The following is a 15,147-nucleotide window of genomic DNA, read 5'->3' as shown; positions in this document are numbered from 1 at the left end:
ATTATAAAGCTATAAAAATGTCATTTGCAGAGAAATGGATGAAATTGGAAATCATAATAACTAAGCTCAAAAAAGGCCAAACATCCAATTTCCACTCACTGGGAGTTAGATTAATGGGCATGTTTACATGTATATATACATAAACACAGTAATATATAGATATAATATGGACCTGTCTGTGGCACTGCCTAGAATGGGTAGGGAACTATTTTTCCTGCTATTTGGATATTTACAACTTTATGGTAGGAAATACAAATTAGCAAATACAGGCAAAACAGACCATGAAAAACTTCCTGCATTGGCAAGTGATTGTGTAGGCCTTTTCTAGCCTGCAGGGTAGCTAGTCTGAATCCCTGGTCTAGAAAAATGAGGATGGGAGAGAAATCATGAAGTCAGGCTCAATTTCGTTAGTCACTCAGGAAATGTACACATAAACTGAAATAAGACAGATTTCAAAATTGCTAATAATGGGGCCAGGAGTTTGGCCTAGTGGCAGAGTGCTTGCCTAGCATACACAAAGCCCTGGGTTCGATTCCTCGATACCACATACATAGAATAAAGCTGGAAGTGGTGCTGAGGTTCATGTGGTAAAGCTCTAGCTTTGATAAAGTCCAAGGACAGTGCTCAGGTCCTGAGCTCAAGCCCAGGACTAGAAAAAAATTGGTAATACACACTAGAATGACAAATATTAAACATAAAAATAGATTACCTTGCTTGGGAAAGGTGCATATTGACTGGAAATGCCAACACTAATTATTACTGGCATAGCTTACCAGCTCAACAATTTAGAGCACAGAGAACAGACTGCTTCCTGGGTAACTAAAGGCCTTCCAGGATTCCCATGTTTGAATTAGAAAGCTGAATGACATTCGTCAATCAAAAAGATGTTGTTCAGTCTTCCTTGATTATTCAGGAAGGACCACTGTGGTTCCAAGATAACTGAGCTAACTTTTAAAAGGCACTGTGAGTTCTATTTTCTGAGAATAGGAGCCATTACTTTGAGGGGCTTCATCTTGACAAATAGTCTTTCAACTGAACTTTCTAGAAGGACCAAGTTTCAATTCTAAATGCCCTTTTTTGAGTAACCTTTAACATGTTAATAGCAAAGTGTAACATACTCTTGGTATAGGGTATGACATTTTGTTTGCTTGAAGGAGGAACTAGTCCCAGGAACACAAAGCAAATCAAACAAAGGAAGTTCTACACTTTTATCAAGAATTTCTTGTTTTCATAAAACTTTATGAAAATCGATCATAGTTCTTATTCAGTACATTATTTATTTTTTGTTGTGATCTGACCTTTTCCCCAAAGTGCATGTATTAGAAAATTAATCATCAGTGCAATAGTGTGTGTTAGGGAAGAAAGGGATGTCTAATGAAGGGTGATTAGGCCATGAGAACAGAATGAATGGTAAATGTCATAATGACAGAAGTAAATTCATGCAGGAGGGGTAGTTTTGCCCCTTTTATTCTCTCTCATGCTCTTGTACCTACCACATTTGACCATAGCACAACACAAAATGGCCCCTGCCAGAATCTGTTCCATGAATCCCAGCCTCTATATCTGTGGAAAAATAAACTTATATTCATTATAATTTATTTAGTCTCTTGTATGTTTGTTACGGAAGCATGTAGCCTATGAAGAAACCTATCAATTACTGTAGAGCAACCCAAGAATGCAAACCATACAGAACAATAGCTGGATTTGTGTTATTCAATATAATAACTGTGTGGCTATTTGAATTTATTAGAGGCCAGTTACATTAGCCATATTTATACTCTGGTTGGCTAGCGGCTACTGTACCAATAGAGCCATGAGACCTGTGGGCCCTGGAACTTGGAAGAGTGTTTTCAATTCTTTTGACAACCTCAGATTGCTGGAGATAGATGAAAGACCATTCCTTATCTTGGAAACTTAAAGCATATAGTGAGCATGAAATGCCTATCTGTGTGCCTGACAGATCATAAATCTTAAATATATATTAACTATAATGATGATTGCTGCTAGAAACTAGTCATTAATCTGATTGAGCTAATCTAATTTTTCTTTGGAACAGTGTATTGCAAGATGGAGAACAAATGTGTCAGGAGCATGGCTCAAGTGGTAGAGTGTCTATCCAGCAAATATGAAGGCCCGAGTTCAAACTCTAGTATCAACAGAGAAATTGAGAACAATTTATACTTATAAATATGACACTCTGTATCATCTTATCATTCTCTTGGAATTAGGGAATTCATGTGAGAAAGAGTGTCCTCATTTGTTTATAATGCTATAAAACGGGGATGTATAGCATGGCTATTAACTGACTTTTTCTGAGTTTAAGCTTACAGAATTTGAAAAGGCATAAGTTACATTAGGCTTGAGTGAAAACTCATAATAACCTTGCTATCCTTAATAATTATTGCACTTCTCTAAATAATTATTGGAAAGTAACACCATTTTGAATGGTGTAGATTTGGACAAAAATAGAAAAAGGGCCTGGTGGAAGGCACAGAGAAGAGAAAAAAGTCTCACTGATATCAGAGGTTCTGAGGCTTAAACTTGAGGATAAGCACACTCCAGTATTTATTTTTATTTCTTTCATGTCACTAGCACCATTTTTCATAATATATTTACTCAAGATCCTTCCCCCACTCTAGAAATACGTTTTACAACACAAGTCCTTAATGAGCTCACAAGTTCTTGTACACTTCATTACAGACCATTCTGAAGGAGAGGATGAGCTTCAGAGGGGTGACCTGTCTCACCCAGCTCATCCATTACACCTCCTGTCACAACTGTTTACTTTTTCACACTGTGCTGAAGCCATTAAGTAGGAACACGAAGGTAGGATTGGTTACATGCTGTTCTCCTCTTGACCTGCCAGGGTATTAATCTTGAATGCTCAATTTAATGTTTTCTAACAATAGCTGTTAGGGTGGGGAAAGATGTGCATGTTTTTTTTTTTTTTTTTTGAGGAGAAGAAAAAAAAGGGGAGTAAGAGGAGGAGGAGGAAGAGGAAGAAGAGGAAGAGAAAAGGATGGACAGAAGGAAGAGGAGAAAGGAGGAAGAATAAAAGAAAAAAAAGAAAAGAAAGGGCACCCACTTAATTAGAAACTTGATGTCAGTGATTATTCTTCTAATGGAGAAATAGTATGTCTATATACATATATGTATCTTTATAAAGATATATATATATATATATATATATATATACTCCTACACAAGTAAACAGAGGATTACTGGAATGAAATGCTTACATATATATTTTGGCAAACAACCAATGAAGACATCAATTTGTAAACTATCACTGCTAGCTGCAGAAAGGATACCTCACTTGCTGAGAGGAAATGACAAACATGAGGAATGAGGAAAAGTCTGAGTAGATAATAAATGTGAAGGCAAACTCAAAATCAACGCAAGTCATGGTAGTAGTAAAAAAAAAATAGACTACCATTAAAACAAAGCTTGATAGGTGAGCAAAAAACCAACAAAACTCCAATGTTCAAAAGCAGAATGAAGCAAAACTCACCTATGGGAAGAGCAGTATCTGCAGATCCCAAAGATGCAACAGTTTTTTCATTTAAAAAATAATTACAGGATAATAATAAACTGATATTGGTAAAGTTTTGGAGTATAGAAATAGAAAAAAATAAACAATTTATTTGCCAGTCTTAAGACAAACAAAAATCATTCTCCCAAAGTGAATGCTTGGAAAACCTGCTGATAATGATGGAATTAGGGCTATCACAAAACAACTGAGAAGGATATAGGACTACAGGAGATGAGTTATAAAATGGAAGGTTAATCAGGGAGCTTTGGTCCTATGTAATGCAAAAGAGGCTTAATGATGAACCACTATGGGAATAATGATAGTGAAAGGGAAAGAAAGTGAACTATGACATGTCAGCATAACAAATGGCCACTAAACTTTCAAGGTGGCTGCAATAGCAACAGTAAGTTAGCTGCTTTCTGCATTTTCCATACTTAGTTGTCAGTGATTTCTTACTAAGGCTATCCCTACAGACCAACACGGAGAATATTGGCATTTATGAGAAATAAAAAAGTATAGTTGCAGAAGGATATAGGTAGTATGATCTAAATAGGAACTTTGGTAGGGGTTAAGAGGTAAGATTGGCCAGAAGAGATCTGCTCACACTTACAAACAGTGTGAAATTTCTACAATGCATTTCTATATATCAAATATATTCTCCTTTCAAATGGTTATGTATATCTACTATATTTCATCAATATCCCACACTTGACATGATTTATTACATAACTTAATTCCTAGAAACAATACCTTTATTTATCATAACTCCAGGTAAAATAGTTCATTTATTATTAGTGGTTCCATAGCTTCTTTTAGACTTCAATGTATCACTTCAGCACATTAAATTACCAAGTGATGGTCTCCTAAAGTAGCACATGTATCATTTTATTCATGTAATATTTTTAATAATATCTTAACATCTCTAGCAACATCTACAAAGTGTCCAGCAATCAGCTTTGGAAATAGAAGACTGTAATTTGAAAGAGTAATAGAATGAGCAGGCTCACCAAAGAAAGTACAGTACCCAATTAAGATAATCAACATAATCATCTTTAGTTTAAATGCTGTGGGATTATCATGTAATTGGCCTCGTACAGTGTGACATGTTCTGGATTGTGAGAAAAGCTAAAGTTAAGTGCAATTATGGATAACTGTGGGTCCTTCCAGAGTCTGAATGTTCAGCCCTCTTGACCGTGTCACATCTTGATTTGTTTCTAGTGTCTCTTCCTGTATTTGATTCACAGAGCAGCTTGATAGGGAAAGATGTGAAGTCGGGAGAACCTGCCAGAAAAGTGAAGGGAGATGCTCATTTGATTGAGTACCCGCTAGCAATTCAGACAGAAGCCAACCTGCTGGAAGCCACGTTGAATTGTAAAATCAAATTCACATTCCTCAGCAGATGTTTTACTCGTTACCTGTCATGTATATGGCATAGATTATATCAAGACATTAGGATTGGCAGCTTTGCAGGCTTGATTCTGAGGAAACAAGAACATTTGTACAGAAAGCTCTTTTAGACAAATGTTTGAGTAATTCATCATAAAGCTGACTTTTAGTCTCTTTCAAAAGACTCATCCTATTTCTTCTTTCCTGAGAGAAATGTGGCAATTGGGCTACTTAGAGACAGAACTAAATTACTGTGAAGTCAGAGCAAGTTCACTGCTATTTCAGAGTAATGGTAATGTAGTTCTGTCATTTGTTTAATAAGGGACCTCATAATACTATGCTAAACTTCAATACTGTAAAAGAAGTGTCACAGTTTACAGAGTGCACTTGGTATTTAGTTGAGAATATTTGTAACTCAACTGATTATCCAAATGAACAAGGAAAATTTCACTTTTACCCTTAGATGTCAGAAAACACATGGGCACTTGATCTAAAAAAACTACAGTTGCCTTAATTTTGGTTATCTACAAATATTAAAAATCCCAGAAACTCAGGCATTACTTTTTCAGGCATTACTTTTAAAAACATCTATCTATCTATCTATCTATCTATCTATCTATCTATCTATCATTTATTATCTATTTGTGGTTTATTATTTCGATAATATCATCTTTTTGTGGTGCTGAGAATGGAACCTAGACCTTCTACAGAAAAATCAGTACTCTAGGTTGAGCTCCAGATGTGATATCTCTATCATTATCTATTTCCTGATTTTAGGAGTTTAAATTGCATTTTTCCTTTGGAAGATGACAGAACAAATTTTCTAAGGCAAATATCTGCAGTGAATGCTGGTTAGCTGGTTGGCGGGTCAGTTGTTAGAAAGTTGTCAGCACTTCACTCTTCTACTTTCATTATATGATGAGAATCTCATCATCTGCTAAATGACCATTAGTACCCATGCTATTTATATCTGTCACAGTTATATGGGTATATCCATCTATCCCTTGTATGGGAACATTTCTGGTGATGCATTTGGTTTGTTACTAAAGTTACATATTATATAGTATATATAATAATATAGTGTATATAGCATATATATAAACACTGCCTATTAATGCCTTTATTCTCTTTAACAATGATTTATCAGGCATGTAGTGCACATGGACAGTGGGCTGCAGAGACAAAGTGAGTGAGCATGAATTTACTGACTACTGGGATTTTTGTCACACATACACACATGTGTATGCATGCACATGCACCATTCTTGGAGCTTGAACTCAGGGTCTAGGCTTTGTACCCAATCTTTTACACAAGGCTAATGCTCTACTTCCAGCTTTTCTGGTAGTTTAGTGGAGATAAGGGTCTCACAGACTTTCCTGCCTGGGCTGGCCTTGAACTGTGACCCTCAGATAGCAGCCTCCTGAGTAGCTAGGATTACAGGCGTGAGCCATTATCATCTGGCTTATATAATAGATTTTTGCCATTCATAACACAGTGGCATCAGAGCTTTGTTTGCTTTCATGAAAAAATTTTGCCCTGTTATCTGTTTTCCTTGCCCTATATAGATGTTACTTCAAGCTATGTAGCTGACTGCAAAAGTTTCTCTTCCCTCAATAGCCTCTAAAATACCCCAGAGTCTGATAGAAAGCACCCTCCCACAGTTTTCCTAAACTAAGAAAGGAATAGGCAGAAAAGCCAAGTTTCCTTTTGTTTTCAATTCATTTCTGCAAATTATTTATTGTGATCATTACATTATTATCTTTAATACCATAAAATTTATCACAATCCATGGTATACATTAGGGCTGCTAATGTTCTGCATTTTAGTTTCTATCCTCAGCTATAAGGAAGACTTCTAGCCGGGTGCTAGTCGTTCATACCTATAATCCTAATCCCTCAGAAGACTAAGATATGAAAATCATAGTTCAAAGCCAGCTGGGGCAGTAAAATCTGTGAGACTCTTATCTCCAATAAAGTACCCCAAATCCAGAAGTAGAGTTGTGTCTCAGATGGTAGAGTGCTAGCCTAAACAAAAACAAATTAAGTTCAATCATCAGGACAGGGGAGAGGGAGGACAGGGGAGAGGGAGGACGGGAGAGGGAGAGGGAGAGGGAGGACGGGAGAGGGAGAGGGAGAGAGAGGGAGAGGGAGAGAGAGGGAGAGGGAGAGAGAGGGAGAGGGAGAGGGAGAGAGAGGGAGAGAGAGAGAGAGAGAGAGAGAGAGAGAGAGAGAGAGAGAGAGAGAGAGAGAGAGAGACCTCTTTGAGTATTAACATGCTTTCCAAATGTGTCAATTATTGGCACTACTTTTATATATTTGAAAAAGTACTGAGGAGTATCCATACTTCAGAAGTTACTAAATAGTTAGAAATACTCAACACAAATTAAAGAAGACTATACCATAAATGTACTAAACTGGTTATAACAAAGCTGGAAGGAATTTCAAATGAGATATACTGCATCAAAAAGTCTTTTGAAATACACAGGTATGAAGCCAAAAACAGGTCTGGAAGTAATCTGAAATATTCCAAGAATCTCATCCTCTTCTAAGCCAGTGATAAGTGTTCTGTTAGTGAAATGAGTGGTGCTTTTCTCCAGCACACATTTTGAGGGGTTGTTCTCTCCTTATGTGAGTTCTATATAAGGAGATACTGTCTATTACTGCCTTTATTCTGTTTAACAATGATTTATCAGGCACTTAGTACACATGGACAGTGGGCTGCAAAGACATAGAGGGAGCATGGGTTTCTTGACTACTGGGCTTTTTTTCATGTATTAAATACACACACACACACACACACACACACACACAGCATTCGTTCTCTCTTTAAGCAAGAATGACTATTCCTCCCAGCCACTATACTTTATATCTTTTAAGCTTTCATTCTCACAAAAATAGATCCTCATAAAATGCTATGCTATTCATTCAGAACACTAAACAAAATATGAATACATGTGACAACATGCATACTACCTGAAGGAAGTCAAATGTAAAAGACTATGAATATGGGTCCACTGATATGTCATTAACAATAGGCAACAATGGAGTGACAGAAGAGGTCCAGAGGTCCCCCGGGGGTGTAAGGCAGAGGATAGATTCACTGTTGGCAGTAGGCAAGTGAGATTCCCACACACAACTAACAAACAAATAAAGACAATGTGACATACATGGAGTGGAGTATATGGCATGGAGTTTTATTCAATGATGACCTTTGGTTCTATTTACAGGAAAATCAACATATGAAGTGTTAAGAAAAACAATGATTGCATGGTTTCTGTGATGTGAAAAATCTCCTTTTAAAAGAATAAAAGACATAGGCATAGGAGGACCATTTTTGGAAGAAAGAAAGAAAAACAGGAGGAGGGAGGCTAGAGAAGGTAATGGGAACAAACACACCACAAGTAATAGAATATATATATATAATAGAATATATATGTGCAATTTAAAATACCCTATTGAAACATTATTTTGTATAATATGTGATAATAAAAGGAAAAATGGATGAGGTACAAGTGGTGCACATTTGTGATCCTAGCTATGTTGGAGTCTGAGAGCTGAGGATCATGGTTCCAAGCTAGCCCGGGTGGGAAGTCCCTGAGACTCTTGTCTCCAGTTTACCACCAAAAAGCCAGAAGTAGGGCTGCCCCAAGTGGTACAGTACTAATCTTGAGCACAAAAGCTCAAGGACATCACCAAGGCCTTGAGTTCAATCCCAGGTTTGGCATACACACACATACACACACACACACACACACACACACACACACACACACACACACACACACGGAACACGGGGGAAAGAAGAAGGAGGAGGAGGAGGAGGTGGAGGAGGGACGGACTGACTAAAGGTTTGTCTAGTTTAGAATTACCTGAGCTTCAAACCACATAAAAATAGAGGTACTTTAGCAATGACGGCTATGACCAAACCAAGAAAGTCAATTATGCACAGATATAACTGTCCATGCTCTTGATCAGAAGAGATCTCTTGTTAGAAGAGAAAAATGAAAAGAACTGAAGAAGTTTGTTGTTGGCCTTGATAGAGTGAAATTAGCACAACATGCAGAGGGGGAATCGTTGCTTATGGAGCTTTCTGGACTGGAGGCAGCCATTGTGATCAGCCCTTAGAGGCTCTTCCACTGGTCGGCCTACTTTGGGATCACACCTTGTTAGCGCAATTCACGCAGCTGATGAATTAAGCTAATGCATCATTAGAACGACAGGTCACACCGGTGATGTATTATTGCCAAGCAACTTAATGAGAGCTATAGCTCACTCTGATTACACCCCCTGAAAGGCGGTCTCCATCTTAAGAGAACTCATCTGCAAGCCGATTCTGCTTAATTACAGGATACAACACATGCTAATAGTAATGTCAAGATGTTCTCTGGCACCAAGGTTTTTTTTTGGGCGCCAATCAAAATTTGATTTATTGCTCTGCTACAGACACTTGCAAATGTTCAGGTACTGTGTCCGGATGAGAAACACTATACCCATTTCACCGGCTTCAAGGCTAGCTAAACACATATCAAGGTAAGCATAAGCACTGCTGTGGATTGGATTGGGTGGCCCTTGCTGCATTTGGTCTAAACGCTGAAGGAGGGGGAGGAGAAATAAAGTGACTTCTTTTTATGTCTGGCAGACACAGCTTATTATATCAATACTACCATCACAATGACTGATTACTTTTCTATGGATTAGGTTTAGTAATAAACCCATCAATGTCTGGTGTTGCATACCCATACTCCCAGCTATATGGGAGGCATAGATAAGATCACAGAGATCGGCGCCATTTGAGGAAAAAGTACTGCCAAAACACAGCGTGCATGTGGCTCCCATGGTAGAACACCTGCCTAGCACAATTTCCTGAATTTAAACCTTAGCATCTAAAAAAAGTAAGAAAATATGAAGATTATTATAAAACTTGTAATAATCATTAGTTGTCTACTTTTTGTATCAAACAAGGTTCTCGATTAGCCACCTTTGTTTTGTAAAATGAGGTATTTGGTAAGAATGTATAACTCATCTGTTGAGATACAAAGCTTCCTTAGAAGTACTCAGTTGTGAAATAACTCAGATAAGAACTAAGTCAGTTCCCTCCAGCCAGCTGAAACATCATACCTGAAGTATGATTTCCTTTTTGCTTTGGCCACTAGGAAACTTAATAGATTTTCTGCTAAAGGTTCAACAGTCCCTCCTATTCCTTTTGGCTTTGTTATCTGGAAGCCTTTCATATGTAGTTTTTTGGTTCTTTTATGTCACTATTTTGTACCATACGCTACTTTGTTCTATTTGGAGATGAGGCACAAATGAAAACTGAGAGTGGCTGTGCAAAGTGGTTGAAGATTTGTAGGGGAAGGAACTAAAAACACAAAGAATGGGAGAGAGCGAGGAAAGGGCATGTCCTGACTTATCTGTAACCCTCTGTATGTCATCTTCACAATAACAATTTTGAAAATTAAAATAAAATAAAAAGCACAAAGAATGACATCGAGCATTATCCATCCCTCCACTCTTCTGAAAGTGCTATTTGTTCACACTACTTGACTCACTATGGTGACCCCATTAGCTAAGTCAAAGATGACCTTCTCCTTTTACTAGATGCCATCCCAATACTGCATTAAAAAGAGGTCGCTGAGTTAGCTTTTGAACTACGATCACTTCATTCTCTTTCCCTCGTATAATGATTTCTCAAAGAAAATCACAATACTAATCAGATGAAAATGTTAATCAATAACTTCTGAATATTTGTTAAGAACAAAACAGCTAAGGCACCACAGCTGTCTGGTAGACTTGGAATCAGTAATATGGAGTCCTTAAGATGATTATTTGCTATTTCTAAGTGATGTGAGGATTTTATGAAATATGATAAATAATGGGTTTATTTTATAAAATGATACAATGGATAGATTTTTTAATCTAAGATAATCTAGGTCCTTATTAGTTAATAATTATCTTCAGGAAAATGAAGTGAAGGCCACACATTTTTTTCTGAGGTGTTTTACTTTGAGCATAGTGATCTAGATTTTAGTTAAGGGATGTGTGGTGGGGTGCAAGGCTGAGGCTCTGTTGTGGCGTTTCTGAAGCAGCTAACTCCAGGGGAATCTACTATGGGGGAAGAGAGGCCCATAGTGCCATAACAAAAGATACCCTTCATAAAAGCTGCACTTGTGACTCAAACCTGTAATCTTAGCTCCTTAGGAGGCCGAGATCTGGAAAATTTTGGTTCAAAGCCAGTCTTGACAGAAAAGCCCATGAGGTTACATCTCCAAAATAATTAGCAAACAAAAGCAGGACTAGAGGGCCAGGAGTTTGGCCTAGTGGTTAAAGTCCTTGCCTAGCATGCATGAAGACCCGGGTTCGATTCCTTGGTACCACATACATAGAAAAAAGCCAGAAGCGGTGCTGAGGCTCAAGTGGTAGAACTCTAGCCTTGAGAAAGTTCAAGGACAGTGCTCAGGCCCTGAGCTCAAGCCCAGGACTGGCAAAAAAAGCAGGACTAGAGGCGTGGCTCAAGTAGTAGAGTACTCATCAGCAAGCAAACCAAGCAAGCATAAGGCCTTGATGTCAAACCCAGAAACTCCTCAGAAAACAAAGAGAAATGGAAACTAAATTAAAAATAAGTACTTCATTCTAATATAAACTAAGAATTAGGGGCATAAAAAAACTGGCAGTGAACCATGTGTTTTGATAACATGGTCATTAAATGTGTCACCCATCAGACTACTCGATTCTTACAGTCTTCTATACTGGGTCTCTCCTGTCTAGATTCTCCTTGTCTCTTCTCACTATTAGTCTAGTGTAGTCGCTAACCTCTCTAACTATGCAAATGGAAAATTCTATAGATGGACCACAGGTCTGATGATTTCCACAAAGACAATATTTCTTTGTGAGATATTGAGAAAATCAGAGAATCATCTGAAAACTAATTTTTATTTTTTGCCAGCCCTGGGCTTGGGCTCAGGGCTTGAGCACTGTCCCTGGATTTTCTCAAGGCTAGGGCTCTACCACTTGAGCCACAGCACCACTTCTGGCTTTTTGCTATATATGTGGTACGGAGGAATCGAACCTAGGTCTTTGTGCATGCTAGGCAAGCACTCTACCACTAGGCCAAACTCCTGGTCCCTGAAAACTATTTTTAAAACACTGCTGCCTGAGCGTCTAAGCCAAACAAAACAGAAACTGAGGTATCAACACCTGGACCTCAGGTCATTCTAAATGCAACTGGAATGAAGATTAACTAGCTAGTTACTGCCTTTCCTGACTTGGTCAAAATCAGCTAGACCTATTTAATAAGTGTGTGTGTGTGTGTGTTTACCTTTTCATATAACTTACATATGTTCTGACCATCATTCTCTTCATCCTCAACATTCCCGTAATATAGTTAATGGACCCCCTTAGAAAAAGGAGGGTGACTCCTGCCGGAGTCAAGAGTGAGAAAACAGAAAGAGGAGTGAAGGTCAAAGTCTATGACTTGGGTGAAGGTTATAGCTCTGCTGTTTGCTGTAAGAAAACATTAGGAGAGAAGCCTAGCCTCTCTCCTCTGCTTTTGCACCTATTATCAAATAGGAACCACAATACAATCCTTTCAAGGTTAAGGTGAATGCACAAGATCGTACCCCAGAGAACTGGAATCGGGGATTCTGAATCCTGTATTTCCTCTTGGAACCACACAGCTGGTACCAGCTCTATTCTGACTTTAATATATGTCAGGGGTATTTTTCATGACACCCTGCCAAAATGCCTAAGATTCCTATAACTAGGGACATTCTGCAGTCACATTAACTCAATGTAAAAATAGATGAGTTGTAACTATAAATATTTGTTTTATAGATTTATATTTAAATTCATACTTCTTTATAGGTTCATACTTATTTATTGCATCAGTTATCCTCAGAATTGTCTCACTGATGTTGTTGAAGTGCTAATGGTGATAATTTTATTCTTCAAAATGAATAGTTACTAGGTACTTATAGCTCACTTTCTCATCTCCAGGTAACCAGACCTCTCCAGGAACACTCTTTACCAGTCAAAAGGTACTGCCTTTTGGGGCTGGGAGTTGGACCTAGTGGTGGAGTGCTTGCCTAGCATGCATTAAGACCCGGGATTGATTCCTTGATACCACATACACAGAAAAAGGGTGGAAGTGGTGCCAAGGCTCAAGTGGTAGAGCTCTAGCCTTGAGAAAGTCTAAGGGCAGTGCTTGGGCCCTGAGCTCAAGCCCAGAACTGGAAAAAAAAAAAAGGTACTGCCTTTGAAGCCACCAAGAGCCTCATCAGCAGACAAAACAGCTGAGAGCAGATGTCCAGGTAGGCCTATGGGTCACAATAGTCCTACTATGATACAAATTACATCATTACTGCATGCCTAGCACAGGGTTGAGTGCATTGGACTATGATGTGGTTTTGATGTGGTTATGTCTGGAATCAAGGGACCCAAAGCAGGCTGTGAAGTAGACTTGATTCTCAGCCTTATTAGTCTTGAATCTTGTTTGTTATTCAATTCAATTATTTTCTGACCAAATTTGAAAATTTTAGAAGTCATGGAGTCTATGCTGACATCTCATCTCCATGAAGTAGAACCAAATTAGGTAAAACACTGGTAAAAATGCCCAAGGGTACCTCTGAGCTGACTTTTTAAAGATATTGGCTATCCTAATATACATGGCAATAGGGGATTCAGATATACCCTATTTAAGTTCAACATCTATTCCAGCTAACCTTCCAATGTAAGAGACAGAGAGGTTATTCTCAATGTCTCTTTGCTATATCAGTTAATATTATTAGACAGCATTGGAGGTCTGAGAACTCAGTCGTTTTGAATTTCCAAAGCGGTGTGAGGAGCAAAAGAACTGAGGATGGAGTTGGGAGGGAGAAATTAAAACCCGGGTCCATTCTGTATAGCTGTTCATGCTGCACCCAACAGAAGTGGGGGTCCAGCAAAGATTGGGCAAAGGACTAAAATGTACCCTCTTCGCTGCTTGTCTTCCATCTGTCACCCCCCTCCTCTATAATGATTCTTTCATCAGGTCTCCCATAAAGAACCTTTGGTTTTTTTTCAGCTATTCCTTCAGATTTTACCTTTGGCAGGTTTGGTGGCTAATTGTGGAAACATGACAGGGAGGTCTGCTCCCATCCTAGCCACTCAGAACATTATTGCCTTAAGCTAAATTAACTAGTCAGTTAACTAAATTAACTGATTAATTTATGCTGGTGCTGTGGCTTAACCTCAGGCTTGAGGTGCTGTCTCTTAGCTTCTCAGGTCAGGGTTGTGGCTGAAGTGGCTTCTTTCTGGTTAATTGGACATAAGAGTCTTCACAGACTTCTTGCCTGGTCTGGCTTCAGATCTCAGTTCTCAGATCCCATTCTCCTGAGTAGCTAGGATTACAGGTGTGAGACACCAGTGCCTGGCTTTCATTACATTTCTAAATGCATACGGAACAGATGCATAAATTTCCAAGTGCCTTCAGCGCCCACCCAAAAAAAGACCCAAGAGATGACCATATGCCTAAGGAGATACTCAAGTTTCCAAACACAGAGGTTTGTCACAGTAACCCAGAAATAATGAAAAGGAGCCATCGGCAACTTCCTCTGGCCTTCAGAGAGCTTTTGCAAATTAACCTTACTCAGCTGCTTGCAAACAGAGTTCCAGCTGACTGGTGACAGGGTCAAGAGATGGGCTACATGAAAATGCCAAGCCAAGTGTAGACTAAACTGGGCTTGTGGACTCACACATATTTGTGGACACTTGTCAGGATGATGGTGAGGTAGATGACACATCTTCAGACCTCTGTCTCCTGCTACCTCCCTGGCCTCAACATAGAAAGCCACAATTCCTGTTTGTTTCCAATATTAGGCCAAGCACAGGGTGTTGCTGCTCATGTACTTTGTAGAACTTTATCTAACAGAGAAGTCCTAGATAAGTGGGAGACCTTTCCATGAACTCCCTGCAAGTCATCTGGGTCTTCTCAGCAGTATGATTGCCTTCTGTCCTGACCAACTTCCCTGCTGGTTAAGAAATGGCATTAAGTTCAGCCACTGGGGACTTGATTGCTGAGGGCTCAGAATGATCCTATATCTTTGGTTAAAAAAGAAAACAGGAGCCTGGTGCTGGTGGCTCATACCTGTAATCTCAAATACTCATGAGGCTGAGATTTGAGAATCATAGTTCAAAGCCTGCCCAGGCAGGAAAATTCTGTGAGACTCTTAACCAAAAAAAAAAAAAAAAAAAAAA

This window comes from Megascapheus bottae, chromosome 2 (genome assembly GCF_031878675.1).
Source record: "Megascapheus bottae isolate mThoBot1 chromosome 2, mThoBot2.hap1, whole genome shotgun sequence".
NCBI lineage: Eukaryota > Metazoa > Chordata > Mammalia > Rodentia > Geomyidae > Megascapheus > Megascapheus bottae.
Note: the sequence above shows the minus strand (reverse complement) of the source record.